Source organism: Lipophrys pholis, assembly GCF_963383615.2.
Source record: "Lipophrys pholis genome assembly, chromosome: 22".
Lineage (NCBI taxonomy): Eukaryota > Metazoa > Chordata > Actinopteri > Blenniiformes > Blenniidae > Lipophrys > Lipophrys pholis.
In genome coordinates, this window is record NC_137644.1 from 1,461,322 (window position 1) to 1,476,149 (window position 14,828).

Consider the following 14,828-nt stretch of genomic DNA (forward strand, 5'->3'; position numbering starts at 1 on the left):
ACGTTCCATAACGTAACATAACGTAACATAACGTTCCATAACGTTCCATAACGTTCCATAACGTAACATAACGTAACATAACGTAACATAACGTTCCATAACGTTCCATAACGTAACATAACGTTCCATAACGTAACATAACGTAACATAACGTTCCATAACGTAACATAATGTTCCATAACGTTCCATAACGTTCCATAACGTAACATAACGTAACATAACGTTCCATAACGTAACATAATGTTCCATAACGTTCCATAACGTAACATAACGTAACATAACGTTCCATAACGTTCCATAACGTTCCATAACGTAACATAACGTAACATAACGTAACATAACGTTCCATAACGTTCCATAACGTAACATAACGTAACATAACGTAACATAACGTTCCATAACGTTCCATAACGTAACATAACGATCCCCAAACTAAATCCACTTCTGCTGCCCGGCGTTCTCCACCTTTCCTTAAGTAGTTTATGTTTCACTTCAGGAGTTCTGAGCCTCTGGATCTTTATTTGCTTTTATATTGTGATTGTTCAGACGGGAGACGGAGGATCTCCTCACACCAGAACCCAGTAGTTCTGGAGCAGGAGCAGTCTGCGTACAGATCACGCTGTCGACCTCAGAGGGGCGGAGCCTAGCGCACAGGGTGGATGACGACTTTGACGTTACTCGTCCTCTGCGCACACGAAGACTTCCCTTTCCCTAAACAGCAGAGGACATAAACCCACCAGGAGGCTCCAGTCTGGTCCCACCAAGCAAGGAGGTTTTATAGGATTCATACAAGTTGTTTTTTTTATATTTCATTGTATTTGGAACCAGAATGTTTCATTAAAATTTACTTTGTTGAGATTGTAATCATTTTCAGTAATAACTGTTTGATCTTGGAAAAATATAGATAATTCCATTACACACTGTGACCACAACAAAGAAAAACTTTGAAGTGTAAATTTAAAGGTTATTATAGTAATATTTTACCAGTCTGGTCCACTCAGGATGAAACTGGACTGTATGTGGTCCCTGAAGTACATTAAATCTGATTTAATAATTATCTAGTATATATTTTATATACATATGTATATATGTATTTATATTGTATACATCTTGTATTGGTTCAGTTATGTGCTTTTAAATAATCCGAACATATTTGGTGTTTGGTTCCTTCATATCAACTTGTCCTACAATTTGTCCTCGTGACCCGTCCCTCCACTGAGAGGACACCTGTTTTCAGGGGACACTTGCCTTTAGATTTTAGGGCGTCCCTCCATCAGAGGATTTACTGTATTGTATTTACTGGCACTTATGAGGTGAGTTCATCTCTTACCAGGCCTTCTGGAATATATGACGAGTACCTAATACTTTTACATTCATCATGATTTCTTCAGCTTTCTTCAGCACTCAAACCTTTCTGTGTAATCTGTGTATGGATTGCTTTGCTCGAGATATCATCGTGGTATATTGGTACTGTATTGCATGGAATATACACTAAAGTACTATATCTGTCCTAATATCAGACAAGGTTTTTCCTCTGGGTAACACAGCTTCCTTCTACCAACCAACGGCATAATTGCTGACCATTGTTAGTATAACCCAGGTATCCCAAGTATAAAAGATAAAGAATATAGTGATCTGTGTGTGTGTGTGTGTGTGTGTGTGTGTGTGTGTGTGTGTGTGTGTGTGTGTGTGTGTGTGTGCGTGCGTGCGTGCGTGCGTGCGTGCGTGCGTGCGTGCGTGCGTGCGTGCGTGCGTGCGTGCGTGCGTGCGTGTGTGTGTGTGTGTGTGTTGCAGTGATCTTAATTGAATATTGATAAGTGAGGCAAGCACATAGGGTAAACAGCTGTGACTGGTACTTCATCATATGTGTGTGAGCATCACTCATTATCAGGCCCAGCTGCTCCTCCCAGATGAGTCATCAGAGAGTGACCGCACACACACACACACACACACACACACACACACACACACACACACACACACACTGTAATTGACAACAGTTTTGACAGAGATGAAAGTCACTAAAAGTGAACACTCCAGAGAAGGAATCCCTGGCGGCTTTGTTGTTCGTTCAGTAAACAGTCCTCTGAATATTTGATTTATTCCTTCCACCTTTCTCTCCAGCGCAGCTTCCCCCATCCCCTCAGAGGGGTCGCTACCTGGTTACACTGACATCTTCGTTCCGTTGCCTTGACAACCAAAAAACACCATTGCCTTAGCAACGGAAGTTAGACGTGGCCCGTGTACAGGGGATGGCTTTATAAATGAGCGGTTTGTAATGTAAGACTTCTTCTATGTGCACAAAGGGCTTAGTTCTCTCAAATATTGTTCACAAATTTGTCTCAATCTGTGGTAGTCAGCAGTTCTCCTTTGCCGAAATAATCCATCCACCGCCCAGATGTGGCATAACAAGGTGCTTAGTAGACAGCAGGATTATAATCCTGCTGCACAGGTGTGCCTCAGCCTGACCACAATAAAAGATCGTTCTGTAATGTGCAGTTTTATCACACAGCACAAAGCAACAGATGTCACAAGTCTGGAGGGGGCGTGCGATCGGCATGCTGACTGCAGGAACGTCCACCAGAGCTGCTGCCTGTGAATTCAATGTTCATTTCACTACCATAAGCATCTCCAAAGGCATTTCACTGAATTTTATATTACATTCAACTGGCCTCACAACAGCAGACCAGAGGTCTGTAGTACGACGCTGGATTTTCTCTTATCCAGATAACTTCAGGATTAACTCTGGTTTTCTGTACTACGACACTCGCTCACTTCTCACCAGGATAAATCACCACGACAACTTATGCTTAAAGTCTAACCTGCTCCAGAGCAGGATATGTTCTGGATAAGAGGTCAGAGCTCCGCCTCCTGACCAATCAGATCCCTAGATCTCCCTTTTAAATAAATAAAATAAATCCTGGTCTCTGAGGCTCTGAAGGAGGTTCTGGTTCTGGTTCTTGACTTGTTCCAGGTCTGTTTATCTCCACGAGGGTTAATCTGGAATAATGAGGTTCATGATCACACCTGACAGAACGGAAGGAACGTGAATTTATGGAACCAGAACTCCTCCTGTCGTCATGATGATGAATTAATATTCACACACAACAAACTCACACAAGAGAAACTCAGCCTCAGAACAACTGGAGGGAAAATCTAAAGTAAAAGAAGAGAAGTGAGGAAGTTCAGCCTGAAACGTTTCTGCTGGAATAAAGAGAAACTGAGTGATCACGGTGCTGTTCCTTTATATCACTGATAAATTAATCTGCTCTAATCCCACCAAGTCAGCATTAACAAGTCAGGAAGGTTCTGGTTCTGGCTGCAGCAGCAGTGTTGCTTTGAGCTGCTGGATGGGTTTTAATTCTTCATAATCTCAGAGAATAACTGCTCCTTCAGTAATCTGTAAACTGCTCTGCAGGATCTCTCCCTGTGTGATTGGTCAGACGCTGCAAGCTCCGCCCCTTTCATGTGAACGTGCACACCTGGTCTGGGTTGAACCAGAGAGTTGAGAACCTGCTTGGTAGTAAAGGTGACCAGGATCCAGAGTGTCTGGATCAGTCAACCAGGAGACAGAGATCCTGGGTTTGTTTATCACAGTTCGTAGTACAGACCTCGGGTGGAACCACGTCAGCCCAGGACCTCCACATCCACCATGTTCACCTCCAAGATCACCTTTTTTCTGTTTATTACATCCCCGTCTAATTTATCAGGTTTAAATTGTCCATTTCCTGAGATATGAGTAAATTGTGATAGGAAATCTTGGTTCACCAATGTAATTGTGTACTCACTACTGTGCACCATACTGATATTGTGCTTTGTGACAAAATTATTCTTTGTTTGCTTTTTAACATTTTAACATCTGACAAATATAAATGTTGATTTATTGGTTAACTTGAAACTAATCTCCAGTCAATATCTGCTCAGGCGGAGATGGAAAACTAAACCTGAGAGCAGACCTCAGTTGGGTTTGGGACCTGAAGTCCTCCTCTTTTCTAAGGTACTGCAGCTTTAATAACTTAATATCTCTGAGTTGTCCTCAATTGTGGCTTCATGTCTGTTCGATCTAATCCCGACTAAATTGTTTAAAGACATTTTCCCCAAATTAGTACATCAATACTAGATCAGCTCAACATATCTTTAGTAAAAGCTTATGTCCTACAAGCCTTTAAGGCCTTTAAGGTTGCTGTTGTTAAACCTCTTTACATCCAACCTTTCCTTTATTTTCAAAATCCTAGAAAAAGCTGTTGCAAGTCAACTACGTGACCATTTATGAACCAACGACCTTTTTGTCACTTGGGTTTTAGAAGTCGTAATAAAATAGAGACAGCTCATGTCTGCATCGCTCCACACTTGTCCTCCCTGTCAACTCTCGCTCTGTTCGTCTCATTATGTCAATGTGTCTCACCTGTGTCTCCCCGTCCCCGGTGTATATAAACCCCTTTCCGTCCTGTCTCAGTGTCACATCGTCATCACACCTCTGTGTCGTGACGTCCTGCTTCTTTTCCAGTGTTCCTTTGTGTTCCTGGATGTTCTTGTATTTGTACTTCTGCCTGTGTTTTTGGATCGCTCCCTTGGATGATGTTTCCCGATTCCTTTACCTGGATTTTAAATTTATAAATGTTAAATTCCCAAACTAAAGAAAACCAGTTTGAACCCAGTTAAAACTAAAGACCATCTGTTTGAACCGAGTTCAAAACTAAAGAAAATAAGTATAAATCTGGTCCAGAACTAAAGACATCCAGTTTAAACCCAGTCAAGACTAAAGAAAAGCCATATAAATACAATCCTGACAATAGATAACCAGTCTAAACCCAGTCCAGACTACAGGAAGCCAGTCTAAACCCAGTCCAACCTACAGGAAGCCAGTCTAAACCCCGTCCAGACTACAGGAAGCCAGTCTAAACCCAGTCCAGACTACAGGAAGTCAGTCTAAACCCAGTCCAACCTACAGGAAGCCAGTCTAAACCCAGTCCAGACTACAGGAAGCCAGTCTAAACCCAGTCCAACCTACAGGAAGCCAGTCTAAACCCAGTCCAGACTACAGGAAGCCAGTCTAAACCCAGTCCAGACTACAGATAACCAATCTAAACCCAGTCCAGACTACAGGAAGTCAGTCTAAACCCAGTCCAGACTACAGGAAGTCAGTCTAAACCCAGTCCAACCTACAGGAAGTCAGTCTAAACCCAGTCCAGACTACAGGAAGTCAGTCTAAACCCAGTCCAACCTACAGGAAGCCAGTCTAAACCCAGTCCAACCTACAGGAAGCCAGTCTAAACCCAGTCCAACCTACAGGAAGCCAGTCTAAACCCAGTCCAACCTACAGGAAGCCAGTCTAAACCCAGTCCAGACTACAGGAAGCCAGTCTAAACCCAGTCCAGACTACAGGAAGCCAGTCTAAACGCTAACTGCATTAACAGGTTTGTCTCCACCTTGTCGATATTAAAGAGAGACGTTAGAATTGGTTTGCACCGCTGGATGTGCCTCTGTTCATTTAATAAATGCAAATAATTCCATCATCTTTTAAATATTTGATAGTAAAGTCCAAACCAATTCAAATCACTGTTACCTGAGTTTATCTTTCACAATCCCAGGAATCTGGAACGCCTTTTAACAATCGATCTGCAAACAAAAGAGGAGCAGCGAGGAGGAGGAGGAGGAGGAGGAGGAGGAGGAGGAGGAGGAGCGAGGAGGAGGAGCGAGGAGCGTCTCCTGGAGCTGCTGGATGGTGGCATCTCGCTCCCTCAAGCACGAAGCAACTTCTACATCAAAATGTCACCAGAAACAACAGCTGCAACTCCACTGATCCTGAGTGCTTTAAAGTAAACTTTCCACCAATCTTCTGAACGCACACACAGCCACTCACCCACAGAGTGTCTTTAATGAAGAACACACACACACACACACACACACAGAGTGCTGATATTATGGGAGGGAATCTGTGTGGGGAAGACAGGCAGACAGACTGTCAGGCGTGAGCGCTGAGACAGAACAAAGAGGAACAGTGGAGACGATTACAGTGGCGACGCAGAGTGACAGAGGCAGGGAGCACTGATGAAGATGAAGGCAGAGAGGATTACTCCCGCCACACACGTTTGTGTGCACGCCTGATTGATCCAAGCCAAAGAGGAGAAGAAATCCCCCCCATCCAGGGGGCGCCACGGAGCTCCTGTACTGCCTCGCCTCCACTGGGAAACGTCTGCAGGGCCGGAGAGGAGGCTGGGAAATGAAAGTCAGCCGGAGCAGACGAAGGAGGGATGAAACAGGAGTGCAAACAAAAAACGTCTGCTTTAACAGCTGCCAGAGTCACTTCGCCTCCGACCAGTCTCCATGGTGGCAGAGCATCATCTGTCAATGTCAGAACAGCCCCTGGAGGGAGAACAACTCAGATGCTGCCCCCTGCTGGAAGAGAACCCACATAATGCCCTCTCAAACTCAAATCTAAGGCTGGAGACCGACTGCTTCAGGAAAACAGATCCTCCTAATGTACTGTTTTTTCACCAATACCTCATGTTAAATCAGAACAGCAAGAGTCTGAGAGAAAAAAACAATGTTTTATTGAAAATCTTTTTTTTAACTGAATGAAATATCATTTTTAAGGAAGGATATCTGACAATTTACATTTTTACTGATGTAAAAGCTTGAAAGTCTCTTCAAACTATATCCAAGGTTGCACAAATGTTAGCTTTGAAGATAATTCAATTAAATTTTATTTATATAGTAACAAATACAACACAGTCATCTCAAGACACCTTTACAGAGAAAAGCCCATCAGTTCCACATGCAAGCAGAGGAGCTAGTGGAAAAGAAAAACTCCTTTTTAACAGGAAGAGACATGCAGAACCAGACTCACAGGTGGAGAATTTCTTCAAAACCAGACTCACAAGGGGAGATTTCCAGCTGTTCCAGATGGGGTTCAATTAGGACAAACAAAAATGAGTGTAACTGCAAAACCTTTGGGGGCCGTCCACACGAGAACGCCGGTTCAAGTGAACAAGCCTTTACTGGCCGATCATCCACACGAGGCAGGCTTTGAGATGCTCGAAAACACTTTTTAAACACAGGGCCCAGAATGGGGAAATTCTCCTACCCCAGCTCGGCTGTGAGGGGTGGACGGCAAAGACGATCATCTATGGAAAAACGATGATGTCATCACCCCCCAAGGGGTCGGCGATGTCGTCTAAAACCACAACAATCACAGTCTACTGACACTAGCTGGAGGAGCAGGAGCATAGACCTATAGAACTCAGAGTTCATTAGAAGTCTACTTCTGAATTTCTATGTGCTCTGTCTTCTTCTGTGTTTTTGGTGTATTTGGAGTCACAGCGCCCCTAAAGACCTGGTATATGTACTACGCCCTCAAGCCTCGTGTTGAGCCGTGTTCATTGTGACATTTGGACAGAATTCTTTTGGAGAACCCCGAGGAGAGAAAAGATGGTTTGGTCTGGTGTGGATGTGGTCTTGGTCTGTTTACACAATCATGATGCTCGGAGTCCAACTGCCCCTTTTTGATACTTTGATCCCCAGATGGAAGGTGTTTACCAACCTGTTTGACGTGACTAGTGGGGCCCAGCTCACTCCCTGGCTGGGACACAGTAATGGGACTCATGGTGGGGTTGGCTGCTTCCCGGCAGGGTGGTGCTCCAGAGCATGGTACAGTGGGGCTGGATGGGCTCCAGGGGGCAGGCCCCTTCTGAGCCTCTGCCTTGGGATGGGGTCATGGCTCCTGGGCTGGCTAGATGATTCACCGATTGGCACTGTGAGATGAACTGGTCTTGTGTTGGACTCTGGGGTTCCTGGGTGTGTGTGTGGTGGGTCTGCTGTGTCCTCTGGGGCTCAGGGCGCATCTCCTTAGCTGACAGTGGCACAGGTCTGGACACCGCTGGGCACTCCGGCTGGGCCCGCGCCGGTACCTCAAGCTGCGTCCCATTTTGGCCAACCCCTATCTGCGCTGACTCCCCGGGTTGCTGCCTAGTTATATTGGCTCACCCCCGCACGCACACATACCCACGCACACATACCCACGCACACATACCCACGCACACATACCCACGCACACATACCCACGCACACACACATACCCACGCACACACACATACCCACGCACACACACATACCCACGCACACACACATACCCACGCACACACACACACACCATGGTGTGACACTACCCTCCCTGGTCCACTAAAGGCAGTGACAGCCGATATTGTGAGCTTCCACCTTCAGGGACGGCTGGCAAAAAAAAGCCCCCAAAAAAACCCTTATGATGACAACTGATTCTCCGTGAAACGAAGATGTGTACTTTTTTTTTAGCGCATGTTAGGAGGAAGTTTTCATGAATTAAAGTCAGAACGGTTTTAATCGATATAGAGAGTACTGTTAAAGTGCATTAATAGCAAGTGTTTGTTAATATACAGCGTAATACTTACAATTCCTTTTTTTAAATTGGGTGACATATATTTAAATAATGATCTTAGTAGTGCTCTCATATTTATTTATAACATGAGTCCACAACTTTACTTTTAAAAGTGTCTTGTAAGGAAGGGGGGGGGGGGGAGCATTTCTTTAAATTAGGCCATGATTCATATATGTTCGGTTATGCACTTATAGAAAACAAGACATATAAATGTCATATCTCTAGAAAAGTTGTGATCAAATTAAACTTGGTTTGATAGAAAATGCCCTCCCAGATCAGTTCTATGTAATTTTACAACCTCTTTATGTTTCTCCATTATAAACATTATCATACAGTTAAAGTAACCCAAGTAGATGTTTTCACGAGAATACCTCAACAATATTCATGAATCAATGGCACCATCCTGTGGTGAAAGAAAGTTATGATTCTGACAGGACAATCAATCATTTTACTGTAATAGGAAAGACCTTTCTAAGTAACTAAAACAAGTCATTTTACACACTAAGACCAGTAAAATTGCAGCATATTAAAACTCCAAGTAACAAGCACCTCCTCCATTTACAGTATTTCTATTTACTTTTATTTGCTTATAATTGCACATCAATTCTGCAGCCGTCAGTCTGCATCACATTTGATGCTGCATCATGATGCAATACGGCAGCGAGCCTTCACTGTTACATCACTGATCTGGCTTTAGTCCAGATCTTAGATTTGTTGACGTGTATTCTGTTGCGAGGATGAATTCTTTGTGTGGTATTTTTTTAGGTGTAATGGCCAAGTTTAATCCTCCGATTAAAACAGTTTTTTCTGTTTCAGAGGGTTCATTTCGAGAGGTTCTGTACCCATGTTTCATTGTTTTTTGCATGCGTTTGTTTTTGTATTGTTTTTTTCAATAAGTTTGTTAAATTCTTTTTTTGTGGTGAATTCGTCTTTATAAATGCATTTCAGATGTTTATCTGTTCTTGTATGTCGTGTTGCAGTGGGAAGTGTTCTTTGAGTTTGTTTGTATCCTCTATTATTAAACCATGTGGGTAGAATGTCTTTGTTAAATCAATAGTTGTTAAACGCTGAACTATCTCAGGTCTGATTTCCATAGCCAGCCACAGTTGTGGAACATGAAGAATATTGAATTAAAATATCTAACAATATGTTCTCAGAAAACTGTATGACCTGTTAGAGAGAAGTGAGCGACACAGGTAATTGTTTTTTGTTTGTTTTTATGAATCAAATGTGTTATTGTTGTGTTTGTGTTTATAGTGTGTATGTACCACCAAGCAATGCAACTTCTGTGAAGAATAAACCTTGTGGACTCTCAATGACCGACAGTTACAGCATGTATATTCATTTTGAAATGGTTGTGCAATAGGAGCGGCAACATCTGGACAAAATTACGAGGGAAAGAAGAAGGAGATTTAAAAAAAAGACATAACTGTCACCAACATCGAAATTGGGTCACATTTGCCTGCAGTGTGAACATATTCTTAGTTTAACTCACGTCTATTAACCCTTGGATGCATGACCTGTCAGTTATTACACTCTTCCAGGAGTGGGATTAAAAATGACCCCAATTAGAATAAATGAGTTTTTGTAATAAACTTAAGAAATGTCTTTAATTTTGGTTAAAGATGGTGATTTTTAATTATACTTCAGTCAACAAAAGATTGATTTAATTTTTGAGATGCTCATTTATCATATTTTCTAACATTTTATAGCTCTTCATGCCCAAATGTATGGGCTTGATCGGCATGTAATGCAGAAAGTTGGTCCTCCATCTGAACGGCACCAGTTGTTCCTCCAGTGTGATACAATCACTGGGGAGGAACGTCTGCCTGCAGTTGACTAATTAGAAAATGCAATGTGAAAGTAACTAGTGATCCTAAAGCCATTAATGACACTTTTCATCGGTTTTACCAAAAGTTATTCACATCTGAAGCAACACATGACAGAGCAGACATGGAACATTTCTTAAACGGCAGACAGTTTCCCTTAAGTCTCCGATATAGCAGCGAGTCTGAACTTCTATTACAGGAAAAACAAATCATTAGTGCAACAATCCCAATGGAAAGTGGCAGGGTATGTGGCCTAGATGGTCACCCAGTGGAATTTTATAAAGAAATTTGTTAATAAACTTTCAAAGATATTTTTTAGGACACATATTGTCACAAGGGTCACTGCCTGAAACTCTGAAAGAAGCATCCATTATTTGTTTACTCATGCCGGGTAAAGAAAGTTGGATTGTTGTTCATATCGACACATTTCTTTTTTGAACCGTGACGTAAAGGTTTTAGCGAAGGCCCTGACCTCACGTCTAGAAACCTCATCTGAATTTCCGGTTACTACCAAATGACCCTGTGGGGGACGGCACCACAGTGTTTTCACCGTTTGACGGAGACACGAGTCCCAGACGGTCAGCGAGTGCTAGCCAAAATGCTATCCATGCTAACCACTGAGTGGGTGAAGCAGATCAACCAGCTGATCCTGCAGCTTCTATATTGTGGAAGGTTCAAATCTCATTATATGAAATGAACCAAGATGAAATGCTTTCAAACTTGTTATTCTCTATTAGAACTATGAGCTTCACACAGTGGACGACTCTGCACTCACTCCTCTGCTACGTCAGAGATTATTTTGCTTTATGAATTACACAGTATTCTGCCCTCGCAACACATTCTTAGCTTCGTGCAGCTGGACTGATAGTTAACAGCATGAAGAACCGAAGCTCCAGAAGTTTTGTTTAGGATTGAAGTTTTGTCTTTTGTTGTCTTTTCTTCCTCAGTTTTATTTCTTTACACTTGTTTCTCCATTTTAGTCTGTAAGACTAGAACAATAAACAGAAAATGAACATTTGAAAATTGTAGAGTCTCTTGAGTCTTGTACAAAATAATAATCTAAAATCCACAGCCTTTTTGCACTTCTAAACACATTAAATGTAGCTGGATAGATATCAACAAATCCTCTCATTAATCTGAGGCGCTCGACGAGGCCCCCTGCTGGGCAGATTGAACAAATACATCGGCAAAAACAACACAGCCACGAATCTTAACAGAATGTATTACAAACCGTGCTTCCACAGTTACTTTAAAAAACTAATGTAATTACTGATTACTCGTTACTCCTTTAAAAAGTAACTTAGTTACTTCATCAATTACTTGTTTTTAAAAGTAACTAAGTTAGATTCCAAGTTACTTTATATGTCCATCGTCTGGACATATAAATTACAACCAGTTTTGCCAAAAACTCCAAGAGATCCCAGTGCGGAAATCCAAGATGGCGGAGTTACGGCGCCGCCATTCTCGTTCACAGTCACCTCCATCTTGAAATGACGCGAGGGAGCGCGCCCACACGAAGTGACGTGGCGGAACCCACTCGCCAGAAATGACGCAGGACAGAAGCAATTTGCCGGAAAAGACACAAAATGGGACGTTTATTCCACAACGCAGTTCAACGCACAATTATCGTTTCTTTTACGTGTCTTTCATATCTCAACACAGTCGAGGATTGTCTTCTGATAAGGTACAGATTTGCCTTCTTGTCTATATAGAAACGATCAGTTTGTACTAATAAGAAGCAGCAGTTATAATAATGCATTGGTTTGATTTAACGCTTTTCTTGGCACTCAAAGACGCTCTACATTGCATTATTCATTCACTCCATGGTGGTAAACTACGTAGGTAGCCACAGCTGTCATCAGCCCCTCTGACCACCATCGACCACTCACTCTCACACTGCATTCACACAGTTCAGGGTTCAGTGTCTTGCCCAAGGACACTTCAGCATGTGGGCAGGCAGATATGGGACTCGAACCTACAACATTCTCCTGATCGCTGCTGTGCGCATGGTGAACTGTATGATTACCGGGCGTGGGTTTTGGTCTTCCCTGGGGCGTCCAGTCCGGTGCACCGTGTCAATGAGAACCTCCACTTTGTATTTCTCCTCAGAATTATTGTGCCGAACATGTCAAAAACCTGTTTTCTTGCGTCTTCTGCAGTCTCATTGAGAGACACTGGAAGGTTAAGCATTTTAAAATTCCAGCGCCGGCTGTGACGCTCTGCTTCTTCCATTTTTTTATCTTGTTCCGAGACACGCTGATTTACAGCCTGTACCTTATCTATGGTTGTTTTCACCGTGTGGTCGATCCCTTCCATGTTTACTTTATTGACCTTGATGTCCACTGACTTTTTGTTTATGCTTTTTTCAAGAGAGGAGAATTTGTTTGACAGCTCCTGAATGGCCCTTAATATGTCCACATTGGACACCGATTCTTCTTGCTCCTCCGTTTACCAAGACCACTTTGTTTGGTATCCCAACTGGGATGATCATGGCTTTATGAAAATGTTGCTCTCCTCTATCCCAGACTTAGACTCACATTCACTGATATTTGGAGGAGACATGAATTGTGTCCTGGACCCTGAGCTCGATAGATCCAGTCCAAGAGTGATCCCCCCGTCGAGGTCCTCTCAGGTCCTTTCCACATTTATGGATCAATACGGTTACGTAGACCCATGGAGACTCTTAAACCCACTTGTAAGGAATTACTCCTTTTTCTTGCACGTGCGCCGCTCATTCTCACATATCGACTACTTTGTTGTAGACAAAACACTACATACAACTTCAACTTCAATACAATATGCCCCAGTAACAGTATCGGACCACTCCACAGTGATACTAGAATTTCATTTTGCTCTCAGGCCAAAAGAATATAGACCCTGGCGTCTAGATCTTCTTCTATTATCTAACCCAGACTTTTGCAAATACATATCTGAGTCCATCACATTCTTTTGCGAGACTAATAAATATGAGGTCACCCCTCTGCGACTTTGCTTTGGGATACACAGAAGGCATTCATAAGAGGTCAAATTATTTCTTAGACATCCCGCACCAAAAAACTACAAAAATGCGTCAGAGAGAATTAGTGGAACCTATTTCCAATTTAGACAGCCAACTGTCATTTGATCCATCGTTAGACGTCTATCAGGAGAGGACAAGACTGCAGGTGGAACTCCACCTTCTGCTGACACTGGGGGCAGAGCAGCTCCTCTTGCCCTCTCGTGGAGCTATGTACGAGCACGGGGATAACGCCAGCCGCCTCCTGGCTCACCAACTGAAGGCCAAAACAGCCTCTCGTCATATTGCGCAACTGCGGGATGATTTGGGTTCCCTAACTTCTGATCCAGATGAAATAAATAATATCTTTAAAATATTCTATTCAAAACTTCACACCTCTGAATTCTCTGAAGATGAGGACAAGTTATTGCATTTTTTTAACGATTTGGACATGCATCCTAAAATCTCCACTGCAGACCATCAAAAATTGGATGGACCTTTAAATCTTAATGAAATTAAAGAGGCAATTAAATCAATGAATACTGGGAAGACACCGGGACCCGACGGGTACCCGGTTGAATTCTACAAAAAATATTTGGACCAGCTGGCCCCACTATTACTTGAAATGTTTAATCACTCCCACTCTCAGGGTTCACTACCACCCACCCTTACACAAGCTTGTGTCTCTCTTATCTTTAAGAAAGACAAAGACCCTTTAAACTGTGCTTCGTACCGTCCAATCTCACTTCTCTCTGTAGATGTTAAGATCCTTGCTAAGGTTTTTGCCCGTCGATTGGAATCCGTTGTACTCTCATTAATATGTGACGATCAGACTGGATTCATTAGGGAAAGACATTCTTTTACAAACATACGGAGACTTCTTAGTGTCATCCACACACCTCCATCGCTTAACGAACCGGAAGCCGTCGTATCACTAGACGCCCAAAAAGCTTTTGATCGGGTGGAATTTCTCTTTCCCTGCTTGCATCACTTGGGTTTCAGAGATCGCCTGATCTCATGGATCTATTTACTGTATTCTACTCCCTATGCATCTGTGTGTACAAACACCCAGCGCTCAAAATTCTTCCATATTTTCCGTGGTACACGCAATGGCTGCCCTTTATCACTTTTTTTGTTCGCAATTACCATCGAACCACTATCAATAGCCCTAAAGAGGAGCAGCGGGTTTAAGGGAGCCTAGAGGTGGGGCGCAGAACACAAAGTCTCTTTATATGCAGACGATTTGCTGCTCTATATGCGTGATCCCAGGTCTAGTATTGAACGTGTCCTCTCGCTTTTGAACTCCTTTGGTTGTCTCTCTGGGTATAAATTAAACATCCAGAAAAGTGAGGGCTTCCCTCTGAACCAACTGACTCGTGACTTACCAACATCCTCAATTCCCTTCAAATCTTCCAGTGCAGGATTTAAATATCTGTGCATCAATATTACCAAATCTATTAAGTCACTACGGGAGCAAAACCTTACGGCATTGACATTGTTCTGTCCTCAGTGAAATAAAAGGCTAAAAATAATTTCTACACTGTCAGCAGTGGTTTGCTTGTAGTTTATTTTGAAGGCGTAGTCTGTGGTT